The 6,917-nt window shown below is 51.5% G+C and overlaps 1 long non-coding RNA gene across 1 annotated transcript; it reads left to right on the plus strand.

Annotated features, from left to right (window-relative positions):
- Positions 1-84: 84 nt before the first annotated feature.
- On the plus strand, positions 85-1,071 carry LOC140622864 (uncharacterized). The gene is made up of 2 exons (XR_012022545.1): positions 85-663; positions 867-1,071. It is a non-coding gene; the product is annotated as an uncharacterized lncRNA (long non-coding RNA).
- Positions 1,072-6,917: the final 5,846 nt, after the last annotated feature.

Below are 6,917 nucleotides of genomic sequence, written 5' to 3' on the forward strand. Positions count from 1 at the left end.
CCCACCGCCGCGCGCCCGCAGCTTCCGGCCCCGCCCACCGCCGTGAGCGCCTGTCGCGCAGGCGCGGTCGGGGAGCTCTCCCGCGGTGGTTCCCGCGCTCGGAGGTCGGGGTCCGCGCTCCGGAGCCCGCCCTGCGAGGTGCTCGGCCGGGCCGGGCAGCAGCTCCCCGCGGCTGCTTGCGCCAGCGGGAGGACCCAGCGCCGGCAGCCCGCTCCGCCTCCGGTGCCTGCGCTCTCCGTGGGGGCCGTGCCCGGTGCCCGGCTGGCACCCCGAGCCTGAGCTGGGCGGCCGGTGTGGAGGTCGGGCTGACCCGGCTCGGGGGGCTGCCTTCACTCCTGCCGACGTGCAAAGCAGGGCCCTCGAGCCCTCGGGGTCGCAGGGTGGAGCAACGGCAGGGGCGGGGGCAGCCGGGGTTGGACGAGGGGCCGACGGCTGCGGGGTCCAGGTAGGAAGCCGACGCCGCTTCACACGTGCTCCCTCCCTTCGTGCTCCAGGAACACGGACCGGTAGGCTGCAGCTCAGAGGTTGCCTGCTTGGCCGAAGTCGCACAGCTTTCCAGCCGAGTATCTGCGTTTGCTGAATGTCTGACCCAGAGAAGCTGGGTGTTAGTACAGTACAGAAGATACAGAGCTGGCACGGTTTGAGTCCAAGAAATGCCGAGATGTATACTTGCATTTTTTTTTTTAAGATTTTATTTATTTATGAGAGACACCCAGAGAGAGGCAGAGACACAGGCAGAGGGAGAAGCGGGCTCCCCTGGGTCTCCAGGTCACGCCCTGGGCTGAAGGCAGACGCTCAACCACTAAGCCACCCGGGCTGCTTTATACTTCCATTTTTAAAGAATATTTTATTTTTTTATGCAACAGAGCAAGAGAAGCAGAGACACAGGCAGAGGGAGAAGCAGACTCCATGCAGGGAGCCCGACGTGGGACTCGATTCCGGGACCCTGGAGTCATGCCCTGGGGCAAAGGCAGGTGCTAAACCTCTGAGCAACCCAGGCTGCTTTATATTTGTGTATTTTAAATACTTAACACCATCCATTTGGATTAAAAAAAAATCCAGGAGATCTGACTGACGAGAGTAAAGGGTGTTTAGGGTCCTGGAAGACCCCATTTTTTGGACCTCAGAATTTATGTAGGTGAGTTCTGTCTTTCAATAGTTGGGCTGAGCAAAGCTGTGCACTAGGTTATTTGGCACATTCACAAGTAATAACTCCTTGCCTGGGTTATGAGCTGAATAAAGAAAAGCCCAGGGCCTGACTTCACTAAGAAACGTTGACATCAGGATATTAAGAATTTTGTGTCCCAGATCCCTCATTTTCTACTCATGACTGTGGAGGTCATATACCAAGTGATCAGACCTGCACAGAAAAGAACAGAGGCCCTACACATTAAAGCAAAATAGGGATCCCTGGGTGGCGCAGCGGTTTGGCGCCTGCCTTTGGCCCAGGGCGCGATCCTGGAGACCCGGGATCGAATCCCACATCGGGCTCCCGGTGCTTGGAGCCTGCTTCTCCCTCTGCCTGTGTCTCTGCCCCTCTCTCTCTCTCTCTCTCTCTCTCTCTGTGTGACTATCATAAATAAATAAATTAAAAAAAAAAAAAAAGAAAAAAAAAAATAAAGCAAAATAGACTGAGATTGACAAAGAGGTACCCGCCCCAAATTCATGCACTGAGGTCCAGGGAAAAGGCTCATTCATATCCAGCTGAATAACTTCTCATATCACTGAGCAAAGTAGATGGCATTTGGCCCAGGGTCTCATTCGGAGCCAGTCTGTGTTCCATGAGGGCCTGCTCTGCCTGGAACCGGGAGCAGTTCCCCAACTATCACCAGTGGCACCCCACCTTCACAACCTTGGCCACAGACACATACACCTGTGTCTGTCTTGAAGGCAGTTTGCTAAACACATTTAAAAGAGGAACACCATAGCATTACCTTAAATCACTTCCCACTTTAACAAAGTACCTATAAAATATACACACAGTGAAAATACTCTGGTGCTGTAATCTAGCTAAATGCCAGCATGTGCAGAAAAACTGTGAAACTGAGGATTTTGTAGGAATCTGAGATCAGCAAGTGTTGGAGAAGTGATAAGGAGTCACACCAACAGAATTTTTCTTTTGTATAATCAGCAAAATTCAAAGAGAACAGAAGAGGGAAGTTCCCCTTTCTCCCTCCAGGATTCAGTGTTATTGAAGGCGGAATGTACGCATCCTCTAAATTTTTTTTTTTTTATAATTTTTATTTATTTATTTATGATAGTCACACACAGAGAGAGAGAGAGGCAGAGATACAGGCAGAGGGAGAAGCAGGCTCCATGCACCGGGAGCCCGACGTGGGATTTGATCCTGGGTCTCCAGGATCGCGCCCTAGGCCAAAGGCAGGCGCTAAACCGCTGCGCCACCCAGGGATCCCACATCCTCTAAAATTATCTGGGAAGTGGCCACAGGTGGGAGAGTACCTCCTTAAAATGGAGGACCTTGAGAGCAGGAAGGTGGCCAACTATTTCCAAAAGAGGAGGCTCTCAGTAGGAGCCCGGAGTGTCACTCTGTCCCTGGCCAATTAACAGATACGTGTTTAATGCCTAGTTGGTTAGATACTGAGCCAAGCACAGGAAATAGCAAAATGACCGGGCCGGACCTAGGCCCCGCCCTCCAGGGCCTTGAAGCCCATTTGTGTGGTAGGGAAAGTCAAGAGATAGGTGCTGTAGGCAGGTGCAGACTAGTGTTAAGGAGTTCAGGTGGCTGGGTTGAGAGGGAGTAGGGTGGAGCTGCTGGGGCCAGTATTCAGAGAACCCTTCCCAGGAGGTGACAAATTTGAGGCAAGACTTGAATGATGAAAAGGAGCCAGCTGTGAGGACAGGGAGACTGCGTGTGTTTCCTAAGAGGCTTTGTGTGTTGGGGGGGGGGGGAGGCGTGGAGGAAGGGGAGGCAGTAGGGAGATGGGGTCACGGAGGCTGGTGGGACACAGAAGCCTGTAGGCCACAGCCAGGAGTTTGGATTTTACCTGCATTGCAGATGGAGGTGTTTATAAAGTTATGAGATAACAAAATTTGAGCTGAAAGAGCTCCTGCTGGCAGCTCAGTAGAGAACTGAAACATGAGTGGTGATCAGGAGACCAGTGAGTAGGGCTTGCACTACAGTTGTGGCAAGGAGACTCTGACTTGAGAGGGTGGCAAAGTCGTGTATTAACAGGTGTCACATGAGCCAGGATGCAGAAACTGCAGGCACAGGAGACTCTAAAGGGTCAAACCTCTTCTCCCCCACTCCCACAAGGTCCCTAGGGTACGGCTCTGGGTGAGAGGAAGCATGTCAGAGTGGTTCAGGTCTTGTGTTCTGGGGCTGGATGGCTTAGATCCAAATGCAGACTCACCTACTCGCTGGCTGTGTGGCCTATGTGTTATTTCACCTACATATGCCTCAGTTTCCCCCTCCACAGAATGTAGCTAATAATAGCACATACCGTCCAAGATGGCTATAGTTAAGTAACATGATCCAGGTAAGGTGATCAGGATAGTACCGGGCACAGAACACATCCTCAAAAATCTTGTTTTATCACTACTTAACTTCCTGTTATCTTTTTTTTTTCCCCTGTTATCTTTTTTGATTTACTTATGTCAACTTCTAATTAGGTGAGCCCAAGATAGTCTCTTCCCTGTAGATAAAACTGCTTGCCCAGGTCATGTAGTCAGAATGTGATGGGCCATGATTTTAATCCTGGCCCCAGTGAGTCCAAAGTTCCTGATCCTTAGCCCATGAGACATTGCCTGCCATGTATTTTAGGCGGGTGTGTGTGTGTGTCTCATTTTGCTTCTGATTTTTCAGCTGGTGAACCGAATGGGTGACTTGGCTCATCTTGCCAAGTCAAATGTTGCCCTCCCAGCCCTGGATGGTGGTCAGGGGAAGAGCTATCCCCTGGAAACTTCCCTGGGGCCAGACAGTGGGGGCACATTCTCAGATTTGTCCTGAAGCTAGCCGGCTTTCATCTTGAGTCAGCACAGATTGCTGGGCCAGGCAAAGCACCTGTAATTTCTTCTCTGCCTCTTTTAAAATGTTGACTGTACTCTTTCACATCCTCTCCTCCAAATCAAAAACTTTCAGAGCAGAAACTAGAGGCCATCTGGTTCAGCCTCCTCCTATTAGAGTGGAGGGAGAGGGAGTGAGGCCCAGTGCAGAAGGATATGCCCCAAGTCACAAGGCATCGGCAGAGCTAGGCCCCTGCCTCTTCCTGCCCATGCTTGCCTGTAGCCAGTCCAGCCTCTGCCCCCTTAGTTGTTGGGAGATGATCTCACATTGTTGAGGTGCTCGATTTATGCCAAGCACTGCGCTAGGCACAAGGCTCATGCTTCTCAAAATGTGATCAACAGCACCTCAGGCCCACTCCAGACTTGAGCCAGAAACTTGGAGGGCATCTTGTTACAATAATTTTTATTATCTATATTTAAAGATTTGAGAGAGAGAGAGGGATGCCTGCGTGGCTCAGTGGTCGAGCGCCTGCCTTCAGCCCAGGGCGTGATCCTGGAGTCCCGGGATCGAGTCCCATGTCGGGCTCCCTGCATGGAGCCTGCTTCTCCCTCTGCCTGTGTCTCTGCCTCTCTCTGTGTATCTCTCAAGAATGAATAAATAAACTCTTAAGAAAAAAAAGATTGGAGAGAGAAAGTGTGCCTGCATGTGCACCTGCATGCACGAGGCAGGGATGCGGTATAGGGGGAGAGAGAGAAGGAGAGTTATCTTTTTAAGATGTTATTTATTGGGATCCCTGGGTGGCGCAGTGGTTTAGCGCCTGCCTTTGGCCCAGGGCGCGATCCTGGAGACCCGGGATCGAATCCCACATCGGGCTCCCGGTGCATGGAGCCTGCTTCTCCCTCTGCCTGTGTCTCTGCCTCTCTCTCTCTCTCTCTCTGTGACTATCATAAATAAATAAAAATTAAAAAAAAAAGATGTTATTTATTTATTCACGAAACAGAGAGGCAGAGACACAGGCAGAGGAAGAAGCAGGCTCCATGCAGGGAGCCCGATGTGGGTGGGACTCGATTCCAGGACTCCAGGATCAGGTCCCAAGCTGAAGGCAGGTGCCCAACCACTGAAGCCACCCAGGCGTCGCGAGGAGAGAATCTTAGACTCTCCACTGAACCTGGAGCTCCACTCCAGCTAGATCTCATGACCCTGAGATCATGACCTGAGCCTTATCCAAGAATCGGACACTACTGAATACTCCACCCAGGTACCCCTACAATATATATATTTTTAAAGATTTTATTTATTCATGAGAGACATAGAAAGAAGCATAGACATAGGCAGAGGGAGAAGCAGGCTCCACGCAGGGAGCTCGATGCAGGATTCGATCCCAGGACTCCAGGATCATGACCTGAGCTGAAGACAGATGCTCAACCACTGAGCCACCCAGGTGTCCTGAAAGGCTTTTCTAAAGAATCTTGTATTTTACTCCCAAGTTCCTAAACCCAGTTTCCTTTCAAAGAGTTTTGAAGTTGTATCTGTTTGGGCTAAGTGCAGGCTCCCAACTACTCCAAAGAGCCAGTCTAACTGCCTTGCCCCGTGGGATCGGGTAGGAGCCAGAGGTGGCTTTTAGAGCCCTAACCTCTCTGTGAGATCCCCAATCCTGGGCGCCCTGAGGATATTCCTCCCAAGGGCAGCGACTATGCCCAGCCACCAGAGCTGAGGAGTAGGATTCTCTCACCTTCCACTTCTAAAGGAATGGCACTGAAATAAAGCTGGTCTTTGGAGTCACATATGCCTGGACTTGAACCTCAATCTTGGGACAAAGTTCTTGTTCCATTTCCCAAACTGAAGACCGGGATACCACCACCTACCTTGCAAGGTTGTTAGGAAGATAAGAAGGCAACCTAGCACAGGGAGGGTGGGTCTCAGGGAGCACTAAGCCTTGGAAGTTCAGAGCCTGCTTCTTGTTCAAACCTTTAGGGACACCTGGGTGGCTCAGCAGTTAAAGTGCCCGCCTTCAGCCCAGGGTGTGGCCCTGGAGTCCTGGGATCAAGTCCATCCCAGCATGGAGCCTGCTTCTCCCTCTGCCTCTCTCATGAATAAATAAATAGAAAATCTTTAAAAAACAAACAAACACCTTTATACAGGACCTTGTTGGGGACCGATCCTATTGCTTGGTGCTGCTTCTCTGCTGATTTGGAAACTCGAATTCAGGGATTCTCTCTAAACCCCTACATATGCCAGCGTTGACAGCCTCTTAAAGGGAGCCCGATGCCAGCTCCGCCACTTATTGGCTATGCAATCTTGGGGCAGTTTGACCCATCTCTGGCTCAGTTCCCTCATCTGAAAAGTAGAGGATAATTGGATTCCCCACTTCATAGCATGTTGGGAGGATTAAACAGATTAATCCATGTAACGCACTTCCAACTGTGCCTGACACACAGCAGACGCATTTGCTATTAACATCTCCAGTGTCCCCTTCCCGTATTTCTCTAGCAAATGCATAAGTCTTGGCACTCTATACTTAGTCTCCTCGTCTAAGTCTTGGGTAAAAAGAGGTAACCTCCCCCTTCTCCAGTTCCCCACCGCGAAGAACATGCTTCCAGGAACCCCCTGGGCCACTTCTAACCGCTAGCTGGCCAAGCTACAGGGTGATTATTTCCTTGGGCGAGCCAAGAGCAAACACTGCAGCCCTCTAACACGGTTACTTCCTGGGGCTGGAATATCCACAGGAAGTCCTGTGGGGAAGAGCTCGGCCAAGACAGTCATTCCGAGCAAGGGATTAGTGCCCTGACGAATCTGCCGCAACCTCCGCAGGCGCCCTCCCCACCCCGGGGGCCGGCCTCGCTCACGGGCAGGTCGCTAACTCCGCTCTTCCCTACTGGGTTCTCGAGCCCAGGAGCCCAGATGTGAACCCAGATGTGAGCCCGTACGAGAAAGCCAGACAGACACAAAGGTG

This window comes from Canis lupus, chromosome 32, assembly GCF_048164855.1.
Source record: "Canis lupus baileyi chromosome 32, mCanLup2.hap1, whole genome shotgun sequence".
In the NCBI taxonomy this organism is placed as follows: Eukaryota; Metazoa; Chordata; class Mammalia; order Carnivora; family Canidae; genus Canis; species Canis lupus.